The sequence below is a fragment of the Garra rufa genome, chromosome 2, assembly GCF_049309525.1.
Source record: "Garra rufa chromosome 2, GarRuf1.0, whole genome shotgun sequence".
Lineage (NCBI taxonomy): Eukaryota > Metazoa > Chordata > Actinopteri > Cypriniformes > Cyprinidae > Garra > Garra rufa.
The window spans coordinates 53,325,191-53,339,215 of record NC_133362.1 but is presented as its reverse complement, the minus strand read 5'-3'; the positions used below and the strand labels follow the sequence as shown (position 1 = coordinate 53,339,215).

The 14,025-nt window shown below is 34.0% G+C and overlaps 2 non-coding genes across 2 annotated transcripts; both read left to right on the top strand.

Moving 5' to 3' along the window:
- The first annotated feature begins 9,732 nt into the window (after nt 1–9,732).
- Nucleotides 9,733–9,826, top strand: trnai-uau (transfer RNA isoleucine (anticodon UAU)). The gene is made up of 2 exons: nt 9,733–9,770; nt 9,791–9,826. It is a non-coding gene; the product is annotated as a tRNA-Ile (tRNA).
- A 3,005-nt stretch (nt 9,827–12,831) lies between these two features.
- On the top strand, nt 12,832–12,925 carry trnai-uau (transfer RNA isoleucine (anticodon UAU)). The gene is made up of 2 exons: nt 12,832–12,869; nt 12,890–12,925. It is a non-coding gene; the product is annotated as a tRNA-Ile (tRNA).
- The last annotated feature ends 1,100 nt before the right edge of the window (nt 12,926–14,025 follow it).

Below are 14,025 nucleotides of genomic sequence, written 5' to 3'. Positions count from 1 at the left end.
ATATATCTCCCAATTGTGACTTTTTTCCTCAAAATTGTGTGTATATCTCGCAATTGTGACTTTTTTTTCTCAATTGCGATTTTATATCTTGCAGTTGTGACTTTTTCTCAGAATTGAGTGTGTACGTTCACTGTAAAAAATGAGTGAATTTAACGGTAAAAAAAAACTGTAAAAATGTTACGGTAAAAACCTGTGAAATGGTTAACGGTAAGTTCCCCTTCTATATATGTGACCCTGGACCACAAAACCAGTCTTAAGTCGCTGGGGTATATTTGTAGCAATAGCCAAAAATACATGGTATGGGTCAAAATTATCGATTTTTCTTTTATGCCAAAAATCAATAGGAAATTAAGTAAAGATCATGTTCCATGAAGATTTTTTTGTAAAATTCCTACTATAAATATATCAAAATGTAATTTTTGATTAGTAATATGCATTGTTAAGAACTTAATTTGGACAACTTTAAAGGCAATTTTCTCAGTATTTTGATTTTTTTTGCACCCTCGGATTCCAGATTTTCAAATAGATGTATCTCGGCCAAATATTGTCCTATCCTAACAAACTATACATCAATAGAAAGCTTATTTATTGAGCTTTCATGTGATGTATACTATACATCTCAGTTTTGTAAAATTTAACCTTATGACTGGTTTTGTTGTCCAGGGTCACATATGGTAAAAAAAAAAAAACTGTGTTGGACATTGCATGTAATTTTACGGTAGGATACCGTTTTTGGAAGTGAAAAAGAATGAAAAATTTACTGTGAATAACCGTAAATTGACATTCCCAGAATTCCCTGTGTTTCATTTTTTATTTGATGTTTTTTTGTTGAAATGACTTTTTCTTAGTTTTTTTTTTCTTGGCAGTTTTATACATTAGGGTTGTATGTTACATCTAATGTTGTTAAATTAATGTTTTTTGCATTGTTTCAGTTTTATGTGTGTTACCATGATGGTGTTTAGTGTTTGTGTGAGTGACACTGTGCACCTTCTATAAATGCAATTATTTAAAACCTCCTTGTAATGGGCTTTGGTTCATCATGTGTTGTCATCACCACCTGCTTTTGGTGGTTATCAGTGTATTACGAAGATACAAAACAGATTTCACTACTTAATTACGGTAAATTACGGTATTTACCTGTAAATTTAAGTGAAAACCGTAAAATGTAAAACATTGCTACTGTATTTTTTACAGTAAAATTTTGGCAACCACAGCTGCCAGTTTTTTACCGTAAATTTTACGCCTTTATTTGTTTTGTTTTAACAGTGTTGCAGTTGTGACTTTTTTCCTCAGAGTTGCGAGTTTATGTCCCGCAGTTGAGTTTTTTCCAGAATTGAGTTTCTTGCAGTTGTGACTTTTTTCTCAAATTGCGAGTTTGTATCTTGCAGCTTTGACTTTCTTTTCTTAGAGTTGCAAATTTATATCTCGCAGTTGTTTTTCTCAGAATTCTCGCAATTGTGACTCTTTTTTAGAATTTTGAGTTTTTATCTTGCAATTTTGACTTTTTTCCCTAAGAATTGTGAGTTTATATCTTGCAGTTGTGAGTTTTTAGAATTTCAAGTTTATATCATGCAATTGTGACTTTTTTTCCACAAAATTGTGTATTTATCTCGCTATGTTGATTTGTCCTTAGAATTGTGATTCTATATCTTGCAGTTGTGACTTTTTCCTCTGAATTGCGAGTTTATATCTTGCAGTTGTGACTTTTTAGAATTTCAAGCCTATATCTCGCAATTGTGGCTTTTTCCTCACAATTGCGATTTTATATCTCGCAGTTGTGACTTTTTTCTCAGAATTGTGAGTTTATATCTTGCAGCTGACTTTCTTTCCTTAAGAGTTGCAAATTTATATCAGCAGTTGAGTTTTTCTTAGAATTGAGTTTTTCACAGATGAGTTTTTCTCAGAATTGAGTTTATCTCGCAGTTGTGATTTTTTTTTTAAATAATTTTGAGTTTTTATTTCGCAATTGACTTTTTTTCCCCAGAATTTTCCCACAACTGACTTTTTTCAGAATTTATCTCGCAATTGACTTTTTTCTTTAGAGTTGTGCTTTATATCTCACAACTGACTTTTTTCAGAATTTATCTTGCAATTGTGACTTTTTTCCTCAAAATTGTGAGTTTATATCTTGCAGCTGTGACTTTCTTTCCTTAAGAGTTGCAAATTTATATCTCACAGTTGAGTTTTTCTCAGAATTGAGTTTTTCACAGATGAGTTTTTCTCAGAATTGAGTTTATCTCGCAGTTGTGATTTTTTTTTAAATAATTTTGAGTTTTTATTTCGCAATTGACTTTTTTTTCCCAGAATTTTCCCACAACTGACTTTTTTCAGAATTTATCTCGCAATTGACTTTTTTCTTTAGAGTTGTGCTTTATATCTCACAACTGACTTTTTTCAGAATTTATCTTGCAATTGTGACTTTTTTCCTCAAAATTGTGAGTTTATATCTTGCAGCTGTGACTTTCTTTCCTTAAGAGTTGCAAATTTATATCTCACAGTTGAGTTTTTCTCAGAATTGAGTTTTTCACAGATGAGTTTTTCTCAGAATTGAGTTTATCTCGCAGTTGTGATTTTTTTTAATAATTTTGAGTTTTTATTTCGCAATTTACTTTTTTTCCCCAGAATTTTCCCACAACTGACTTTTTTCAGAATTTTTCCCGCAATTGACTTTTTTCTTTAGAATTGTGCTTTATATCTCACAACTGACTTTTTCAGAATTTATCTTGCAATTGTGACTTTTTTCCTCAAAATTGTGAGTTTATATCTTGCAGCTGTGACTTTCTTTCCTTAAGAGTTGCAAATTTATATCTCACAGTTGAGTTTTTCTCAGAATTGAGTTTATCTCGCAATTGTGACTTTTTTTTTTTAGAATTGAGTTTTTATTTCGCAATTGACTTTTTTTTTTTTTAAGAATTTTCCCACAACTGACTTTTTTCAGAATTTATTTCGCAGTTCACTTTTTTCTTTAGAGTTGTGCTTTATATCTCACAACTGACTTTTTTCAGAATTGTTTATCTCGCAATTGACTTTTTGCCTCAGAATTGTGCTTTATATCTCGCAATTGTGACTTTTCTTATTCCGAATTGCACGTTCATATCTTACAATTGTGACTTTTTCTCAGAATTGTGAGTTTATATCTTGCAATTGTGACTTTTTTTCTCGTAATTGTGAGATATAACTGAATTTTGAGAAAGTAAGTCACAACTGCCGGATAGAAACAGTTTTTTTTTTCTTACAATTCTGACTTTCTTTCTCACAATTGTTTATATCTCACAATTCTGAGAAAGTCAGTCAGAACTGAGAGTTTGTATCACACTTATTTTTTTTAATTCAGTGGCCGAAACAGGCTTCCATAGTTTGTCAACAAAAAAGAAAAAAAGAATATTTAAAAAATCTGTAAAGAATTGTGTATGTAAAATATTGTTTGGCATATAAAAGTGTAAAAAACTAATTTCTCAATTGCCTTTTTATTTTCATATGTGCATTGCTTTGAAATGGCATCAAATTTTATTTATATTTTTGTTTATTTATTAAGTTATTTTACTGTTACAAATTGAAAGTTGTTTTTGGTATGTCTATTAGCTTGATTTACTGGAATAGTTCTTTAGATTGTGTAACACTGCAGAAATCTGCTAAAGGACAATACTGAACATTCACTCAAGGACATTTTCTTTTCACAATTTTGAATCTTTTCCAAAGTTCTCCAAGTTAACAGTTCTAGCTCTTTATTGTGATCATAAACCTCTGAATTTTAATCCCAGGATGTCTGTGACAACCCCATCCTTTTGCGTCTACACGGTGCTGCGTTATTGCAAATTAAAACGTCTCTCTTAATTCATTTGTATTTCACAAAATTTGCCTTGATTTATGCCACACTCTTGGAGCCGCTTGAAAAGGCAGTGTAGTTGCTGGATTTCACCCTGCTGGTTTGATTGGATGAAATGTGGTGTTTTTATGGGTTTACTCGCTTTCTATCCTCTGAGTAATAATAGTGGAGACTGGAGAAGCCTAATTAGCCTACTACTTCATAAAACTTGCTTTATCACATTTTTTTTTCTCTCTAAAGAAACGCATTGTGCATCCTTTAATTATACATATATTAGATCATTAAAAATGACATGAAGGTCGTTCCAATCAATCAGTCTCATAGATAGGTGTCCTCCGTTGGCTCAGCCGCGTTTGAGCCTCACCTGCATTCATTTATGTCCTACCTTTACTCTATTGATTAGACAAAGAAGGATATTGATCCACACCTGCAGCACAAACTAGACTTAATAGAGTACAGCAGGGGCCGAGAACATCGACTATAGCAAAGACTATAGATTCACCAAAGACGTGTCACTCCTATAGTTTTGTCAATCTGTGTTTTGGAACGAAAGTACGGGGAGGAGTTTGCATACAGGAATCTCATTTGTGTTGCTAATGCATAGTCATATATCAAAGACTGGACACTTTCGACTTTTTGAAAAGTGTATTGAAATTACGGAAATATGTCTTTAATACAGATTTACGAAGACTTCGGCTCTCCATGAACTGCATATTGAGGTACAGACAGTGTTGTAAACATAGCGTTTTTAATGCCGACCGTCTCGCTGTCTATTGATCAACTGTGAGACAGCTGCCGCTTGAGTATTGCAAAGCGAAAGCCTGGACAACATGTCATTGTTTGATTTATGACCGTGCTTCTCTACATGACACTGTATTCAAACCATCTTAATCATATTCTGCATGGTGCTTTTAAAACTGCTTTTTATCAGAAAGTGTTGATAAACACCGGCGCTGACAAACTGACCTGTGAGATTCGCTTTTAGGCCACAGTGTGGCATCGGTACGATCCACAATAAATAATAACGACTAAAGTTTCACACAACGCTGTAATATGTCTATTTGTAGTAAATTTTTGGAGTTGACAGTCATGGACGGCATCCAGTTTCATGAGAGCAGCGTGAATCGAAAGGAATTAGGAAAGTTTGAAGCAACAGGGTGAGTAGGTCTAAACGATGCCTAAACTTTCATTTTTGTTTGAGCTATTGCTTCTAAAGGATTTGTTTCTGATCTGCACCAACGTGTAAGATTTATGTCTGTGTTCACCTGTTAATCAAGTCAATGCTTTTATATTACTGGCAATTGTGACTTTTTCTCAGAATTGAGTTTTTATCTCGCAATTGTGAGTTTTTTTTTTCTCAAAATTCTTTATATCTCACAATTGTGACTTTTCTTCAGAATTGCCCGTTTATATCTTGCAGTTGTGACTTTTTTCTCAAAATTGTGCTTTATCTCGCAATTGGCTTTTTTTCTCAGGATTGTGAGTTTTTATCTCACAATTGTGATTTTTTTTTTTTCCTCAAAATTGTTTATATCTCACAATTGTGACTTTCTCAGAAAAGCGAGTTTATATCTCGCAATTGTGAGTTGTGACTTTTTTCCTCAAAACTGTGCTTTATATCTTGCAATTGGCTTTTTTGCTCAGAATTGTGAGTTTATATCTCACAATTGAGACTTTTTCTTAAAATTGTGAGTTTATCTCGCAATTGTAACTTTTTCCTCATTGTGCGTTTATATCTTGCAATTGCATCTTTTTTTTCTCAGTATTGCAAGATTTTATCATAACTGTAAGTTTATATCTCACAATTGTGACTTTCTCAGAATTGCCCGTTTATATCTCACAATTGTGACTTTTTTTTCCTCAAAATTGTGTTTATATCTCGCAAATAACTTTTTCCAATTTTTAAGTTTATATCTCACAATTGTGACTTTTTCTCAAAATTGCATGTTTATATCTTACAATTGTGACTTTTTTTTTTACCTAGAATTGCTCATTTATATCTCGCCATTGCGACTTTTTCTCAGAATTGTGAGTTTAACATTGCAAGTTTGACTTCTTCAATTGTGCATTTCATGTCTTGCACTTGCAGATTTTTTCCTCAGAATTGTGAGTCTTTAACTTGCAATTGAGACTTTCTCATAACTGTAAGTTTATATCTCAAAATTGAGTTTTTCTCAGAATTTTGAGTTTATCTCACAATTGTGACTTTTTCCCTCAAAATTGTGAGTTTATCTTGCAGTTGTGACTTTTTTCTCAAAATTGTGCTTTATCTCGCAATTGGCTTTTTTCTCAGGATTGTGAGTTTTTAACTTGCAATTGAGACTTTCTCATAACTGTAAGTTTATATCTCAAAATTGAGTTTTTCTCAGAATTTTGAGTTTATCTCACAATTGTGACTTTTTCCCTCAAAATTGTGAGTTTATCTTGCAGTTGTGACTTTTTCCTCAAAATTGTTTATATCTCACAATTGTGACTTTTTCCCTCAAAATTGTGAGTTTATCTTGCAGTTGTGACTTTTTCCTCAAAATTGTTTATATCTCACAATTGTGACTTTTTCTCAGAAAAGTGAGTTTATATCTCGCAATTGTGAGTTGTGACTTTTTTCCGCAAAACTGCTTTATATCTCGCAATTGTTTTTTTTCTCAGAATTGCCCGTTTATATCTCACAATTGTGACTTTTTCCCTCAAAATTGTGCTTTATCTCGCAATTGGCTTTTTTTTTCTCAGAATTGTGAGTTTATATCTTACAATTGAGACTTTTTCTTAAAATTGTGAGTTTATCTCGCAATTGTAACTTTTTCCTCATTGTGCGTTTATATCTTGCAATTGCATCTTTTTTTCTCAGTATTGCAAGATTTTATCATAACTAAGTTTATATCTCACAATTGTGACTTTTTTTTCCTCAAAATTGTGTTTATATCTCGCAAATAACTTTTTCCAATTTTTAAGTTTATATCTCACAATTGTGACTTATTCTCAAAATTGCATGTTTATATCTTACAATTGTGACTTTTTTTTTTTTACCTAGAATTGCTCATTTATATCTCGCCATTGCGACTTTTTCTCAGAATTGTGAGTTTAACATTGCAAGTTTGACTTCTTCAATTGTGCAAAAAAATGTCTTGCACTTGCAACTTTTTTCCTCAGAATTGTGAGTTTTTAACTTGCAATTGAGACTTTCTCATAACTGTAAGTTTATATCTCAAAATTGTGAGTTTTTCTCAGAATTTTGAGTTTATCTTGCAATTGTGACTTTTTTCTTCAAAATTGCTTGTTTTTATCTTGCAATTGACTTTTTTCCTCAAAATTGCATGTTTATATCTCACAATTATGACTTTTTTTCCCACAGAATTGCCCGTCATATCTCACAATTGTGACTTTTTCTCAGAATTGTGGATTTATCTTGCAATTGTAACTTTTTCCTTAAAATTGCGCGTTTATATCTCGCAATTGGGACTTTTTTCCTCAGAACTGCGTGTTTTTATTTCGCAATTGTGACCTTTTTTCAGAATAGTAAGTTTATATTTCACAGTTGTGACTTTTTCTCAAATTTGTGTTTATGTCTCACAATTGACTTTTTTCTTCAGAGTTGTACATTTACAGTTGTGACCTTTTTTCCTCAGAATTGCGAGTTTATGTCACACAATTTACTTTTTTCCTCAGAATTGCAAGTTTATAGCACAATTTTTCCAATAAATACTATTATTTATATGGGAAAGCACTGTAAATCTGATGATTGATGCTTAATATTTCTGTTTATTGTGGCATTAGTCAACTGTTTGTTTTGATGAATAATACGAAGTACACTAAAGTATCGATTTGCTGCTTCCCGATTCTCAGATTTATATTGTTTTATTATATATGGCTGCTCTGTGGTTTTACTGACTGATATTGAGTGTATTTTATACAAATGTATTGTATTTGGTTGAATTAACTTATACACTGTCTTGCTCCCAGCATTGATGGATGTTATGGGACTGGTTGTGTTTAACCAGGCTTGTGTTGTCAGGCGGGTCACAGGTACACATGAACCATATCTGTAACCCAGTACTGCTGCCTTTTGTCAGAATGATGGAGATTTTCTTTGAGTCATGGCTTTTTGTTAGATTTTTGCATTTTGACCAAAATGGCTAAATTCTAATTTAGTCAACATTTTGTCATAATTATTAATTGTATACAATTTTACTGACTACAAGGGCATGAACAAAGTGTTCGGAACACAGAAACTGATTGATATGGATGGAAAAGGAAGGAAGACTTCATGTCTGTACATTGTCTAATTGTGTGTGTGTCTTACGAAGATGTGCTGAGTGATTCTATGTAGTCCATTAGTGATTTCTTCTAACACACAGCAGCTGAAATAAAGAAGGATCAGGTGCTTAAAGCATCAGTGGAGGTGTGGAGAGAAAGAGAGAGAGAGGAATAGAGAGCTGCATTTGATCTCTGTGATAAAGCTCGCTGTCAGCGCCGCTGCATTGTCTGATGGAGCACAGCTGCATGTGTGTGCCTTGCATGGACGATGAGACACTCTTACTCAAACGCTTGGTCCCAACTCTGTCACAGCGCTTGACCATCGATTAGTGCTCATTCACACAGTTAACTAGGTAGTTGAGTCATGTTACTGATTGTACACAGCAGGCTAATTTCCTCTAACAAGTAGATAATAAAATGGGGCAATCTTGCATTTCGCAATACCTAGAGTTTTGTGGATAGTTCACTTAAAAAACTAAATGTAATCATTTACTCCCCTTCATGTTGTTCCACACCTATATGAGTTTCTTTCTTCTGTTGAACATGAAAGAAAATATTTTGAAGAATGTGGGTGACAAAACAGTTGACAGTAGCCACTGAATTTTTACCCCCATACTATGGAAGTCAATGGGGACTAACAACTGTTTGGTTATTAACATTCTTCAAAATGATTTCTGTTGTATTCAACAAAAGAAAAAAAAAAAAAGTCATACCGGTTTGGAACAACATGAGGGTGAGTAAATGATGACATACTTTCCATTTTAGGGTCAGCTATCCCTTTTACAGCATATAGGCCTACATTTTTAGTATTTGCATTATTTAATCAACCTGATCTCATGATGAAAACATTTCCAGTGGAAACTTTTCCCAAGATACGAAATCAAGTTTGTATCTTGACTTTTTTCCCTCAGAATTACGTGTTCATGTTTTACAGTTGTGATTTTTTTTTCTTTTCAAAATTATCCATTTATATCTGGCAATTGTGATAATTTTTGTCAGGATTGTGTGTTTATATCTCGCTGTTGTAACTTTTTCCTCCGAATTGCAAGATTATATCTCACAATTGTGAATTTTTCTCAGAATTGAATTTATATCTCGCAATTGTGACTTTTTGGAATTGAGTTTGTCTCACAGTTGTGACTTTTATCCTCGAAATTGCATTTATGTTTAGCAAATACACGTTTTTCTCAGAATTGCAAATTTATATCTTGCAATTGCGACTTTTTTCTCAAAATTGTCCGTTTATATCTCGCAATTGTGACTTTTTTCCTCAGAATTGCGAGATTAAACCTCACAATTGTGACTTTTTCCTCAGAATTGCAAATTTATACCTCACAATTGTGACTTTTTCCTCAAAAGTGACCGTTTATATCTTGCAATTGACTGTTTTTCCTCAGAATCATACATTTATATCTCGCAATTGACTTTTTTCCTCAGAATTGCGAGATTATATCTTGCAATTGTGACTTTTTCTTCCTCTCAGAATTACATTTATGTCTTGCAATTGACTTTTTTTCCTCAGAATTGTGAGATGAAATCTCAGAATTCTGAGTTTTTTTCCTTAAAATTGTCTGTTTATATCTTGCAATTGTGAATTTTTTTTCCTTAGAATTGCGGGATTAAATCTCACAACTACATGTACCCAATTTGTGTCAGCTCCAGTGGCGCAATCGGTCAGCGCTCGGTACTTATATGGCAGTACGTAGCAGAGCAATGCCGAGGTTGTGAGTTCGAGCCTCACCTGGAGCAAGGTTTTAGAAAGCAAGAGACATTTCAGGTAAAGAGTTCATTGCTTAACATGAAATATTAGCAGAAATTTAAATGGCTGTAATCAGAAGAAAGTCTATTAAATATTTTGAAAGATCGTTCTCACTAAAGACTGTGGTGTTTGAGAATGTACCTTACTGTTATCAGCTCCAGTAGCGCAATCGGTCAGCCCGCTGTGTTTATAAGTCAGTATGCAGCAGAGCAATGTTGAGGTTGTGAGTTCGAGCCTCACCTGGAGCAAGGTTTTAGAAAGCAAGAGACATTTCAGGACAAGAGTTCATTGCTTAACATAAAAGTTTAGCAGAAATTTAAATGGCTGCAATCAGAAGAAAGACCATGACATTGTTTGAATGATCGTTCTAACTAAAGACTGTGGTGTTTGAGAATGTACCTTACTGTTATCAGTTCCAGTAGCGCAATCAGTCAGCGCGGTGTGTTTATAAAGCAGTATGCAGCAGAGCAATGTTGAGGTTGTGAGTTCGATCCTCACCTCGAGCAAGTTTTTCGAAAGCAAGAGACATTTCAGTAGCACAAGAGTTCATTGCTTAACATAAAAGATGGGTAGAAAATCAAATGGCTGCAATCAGAAGACAGACCATGGCATCTTTTGAAAGATCGTTCTAACTAAAGACTGTGGTGTTTGAGAATGTACCCAATTGTTTTCAGCTCCAGTGACGCAATTGGTCAGCGCGCGGTACTTAGAAGTCAGTACGCAGCAGAGCGATGTCGAGGTTGTGAGTTCGAGCCTCACCTGGAGTAAAGTTTTAGAAAGCAAGAGACATTTCAGTGGTACAGGAGTTTATGGCTTACAGTTTTTTACAATCGTTTTTGCACTAATAACTGAACCTTAATGTCATTTTTCAGAACTCTAGATACAAAACTCAAAACAGTCATTATTTGTAATACAGGCTGTCCAGTGTTCAAAACTTTGCATATTGCGTTCATATCTTTAAAGAAGCCTTGCATTAGCAGAAGAATTGTTTCAAAAAACGAATTTATAATGAAATATTATAGGAACATTACTTTAGATCACCCATACACAAGTTACCCATAGTTTCAATGTGTTTTTGCTAGTACAATCATTAAATATAGTTGTACAAAATATGTGATTCAGGTTTCATTTTTTTTACTTTAGACTGAGAACAGTTCAGACACAGTGGTATTATTGAAATACTGTAATGTGGAATTTACTGATAAAATAAATCTCAGCATAGGTTTTCTAAAGGAAAAATTTAGATTTAAAGTTTTAGCTGTTTTTTTTTTTCAGCAGGGTACAGAATACAGTTTACAGTATACTGTACCCTGCTGAAAAAAAACCCTGCTAAAACCAGCCTAGGCTGGTTGGCTGGTCTTAGCTGGTTTTAGCTGGTTTCCCAGCCTGACCAGACAGAAAAGTGGCCAATACCCCTCTAAAACCAGCCTGCTGACCAGCTATGACCAGCTAAAATCAGCCAAACAGCCTGGGCTGGTTTTGGATGTTTGTTTGTTTTTCAGCAGGGCTAATTTGTGTAGCAACGTACTTTATACATTCTTTTTTTTTTTTTTTTTTTTTTTTTAACCAGGGTAGCCATTAACTCATTAAAACCACAAAAGCAATAACATAAAAATGACATCTTGCATTCAGTAATGTTGAATATGAAAATGTGTTCTGTAAAAGAGGTACATGGGGCCATAGAAACCATATCTGATAAAGAATGAAATATGACATCCATAGATACACGGTAAAAAAAAAAAAATACTGGAGAGGTACAATTTTGTTCCTGGGCAACAAAACATAAAGGTACCTTTAAAGGTACACAACGGGTCCTTATTGTACAATTATGTACCCAAAAAATTGTACCCTTGGTAACACCCCAGTGACAGCTACTTGTACCCTAAAAGGTATAGTTTTGTTCCCGTTTTTTCTGAGAGTGTAGTGTAGTCCACTTGGGTCATATTCTGTGGTAACTGGTGTCAAATGATCTATCCTGAAACATGCACTATTTTCCATAAAAGCTATGCTTCAAGGGTAATGCAACAGTTACTTATCATTTTAAGCAGATGTATCAACTGATAGTTCAATCTTTGTAATGAAATGAATGCACACTCATCTCAGATGTAATGTGTGAGTTGCATTTTGAAATAGTAATACTTTGATGTTAAGTTGTGTCATTTTGAACAGTTGATTTAAGTTCAATGAACAAGTGATCTTTGGCTTATATGTATTGTATCCAAGCATTTGAAAAATGTGTTAAGTGGTTTGAAAAATGTGCATTTTGATCACTGGTTGTGAATTATGTGTCTAGAGTTTTGAAAAATGACATTACGGTTCTGTTATTAGTGCAAAAACGATTGTAAAAAAACTGTAACATAAAAGATGGTTTGAAAGTCAGATGGGTTTAATCAGTTAAAAAAATGTGCATGGACTATTTTGAAAGATCGTTCTAACTAAAGACTGTGGTGTTTGAGAATGTACCCAATTTGTGTCAGCTCCAGTGGTGCATGCGGTCAGCGCACGGTACTTATAAGGCAGTACGCAGCAGAGCGATGTCGAGGTTGTGAGTTCGAGCCTCAGCTGGAGTAATGTTTTAGAAAGCAAGAGACATTTCAGGACAAGAGTTCATTGCTTAACATGAAAGATTAGCAGAAATTTAAATGGCTCCAATCAGAAGAAAGACCATGGCATCTTTTGAAAGATCGTTCTAAATAAAGACTGTGGTGTTTGAGAATCTTCCCAATTGTTTTCAGCTCCAGTGACGCAATCGGTCTCCGCGCGGTACTTATAAGACAGTACGAAGCAGAGCAATGCCGAGGTTGTGAGTTCGAGCTTCACCTGTAGCAAGTTTTTCGAAAGCAAGAGACACTTCAGTAGCACAAGAGCTGATTGCTTAACATAAAAGATTAGTAGAAATTGAAATGGCTGCAATCAGAATAAAGACCATGTCATCTTTTGAAAGATCGTTCTAACTAAAGACTGTGGTGTTTGAGAATCTTCCCAAATGTAATAAGCTCCAGTAGCGCAATCAGTCAGCGCGCGGTACTTATAAGTCAGTACGCAGCAGAGCGATGTCGAGGTTGTGAGTTCGAGCCTCACCTGGAGTAAGGTTTTAGAAAGCAAGAGACATTTCAGTGGTACAGGAGTTCATGGCTTAACATAAAAGATGGTTTGAAAGTCAGATGGGTTTAATCAGTTAAAAAAATGTGCATGGACTATTTTGAAAAATCGTTCTAACTAAAGACTGTGGTGTTTGAGAATGTACAGTATGACTTTTTTCCTTCAGAATTGCGGGATTAAATCTCACAATTATGACTTTTTTCCTCAGAATTGCTAGTTTATATCCCGCACTTGTGACTTTTTTTTCTTAATTGTGAGATATAAACTCAAAATTCTGAGAAAAAAAAAAAGAGTCAGAATTGTGAGTTTGTCACAATTCTGACCTTATTTCTCGCAATTATTTGTATCTCCCAATTCTGAGAATGAAAGTCAGAATTGAGAGCTTGTATCATGTGATTATGAGAAAAATTCTGAGAATAAAACAGAATAAAAAGTCGAAATGATCCGTGGCCAAAATGGGTTTCTATAGTTTATTTTTAAAGAATGTGTAAAGGAAATTCTCAAAGTGTATGTAAAGGATAGTTTGCCATATAAAAGAGTTAAAAAAAACGTTTCATTTTCATATGTATATGTATATTCTTGAATCGTCTTTAGACGATTCGTTTTCTTCTCTTTTCCACTTTTTTTTTTTAACCATCCTAGTTGGATGGTGTTTTTTGTTTTATTCCACTGTCCTGCATCTCGTTTTAAAATGCAAAAATATGCTGTTTGAATTGCCCCTTAGGCCTTTGTATCACAACTTAAACTGCTGCTGAAGCATCACAGCTTATCTTTGGATAAAATAGTCTGACAAAAATTTCTCTTGACCCTTCGACCCCTCCAAAACACATCTGATTGAGATCAGCCCAAACCCTGACTCTTTATTTCTTTTTTAACCTTTTGCTCTTGTTTGTGTTTTTAGCACATTGCGGTTCATATTCTGTTTATGTGGCCAGCCTTTTTATAGCTGAACTGTTGTGTCTCTTAAGTGTTTCCTATTTATATTAAGGCTACTTTCGGTTGACTGGGATGCCTGTAACAAGGCAATAATTTACAGGTAGTTGGAAAGGTGGCATCCTTTTGACAGTGCTCTTTTGACTTTCACTAT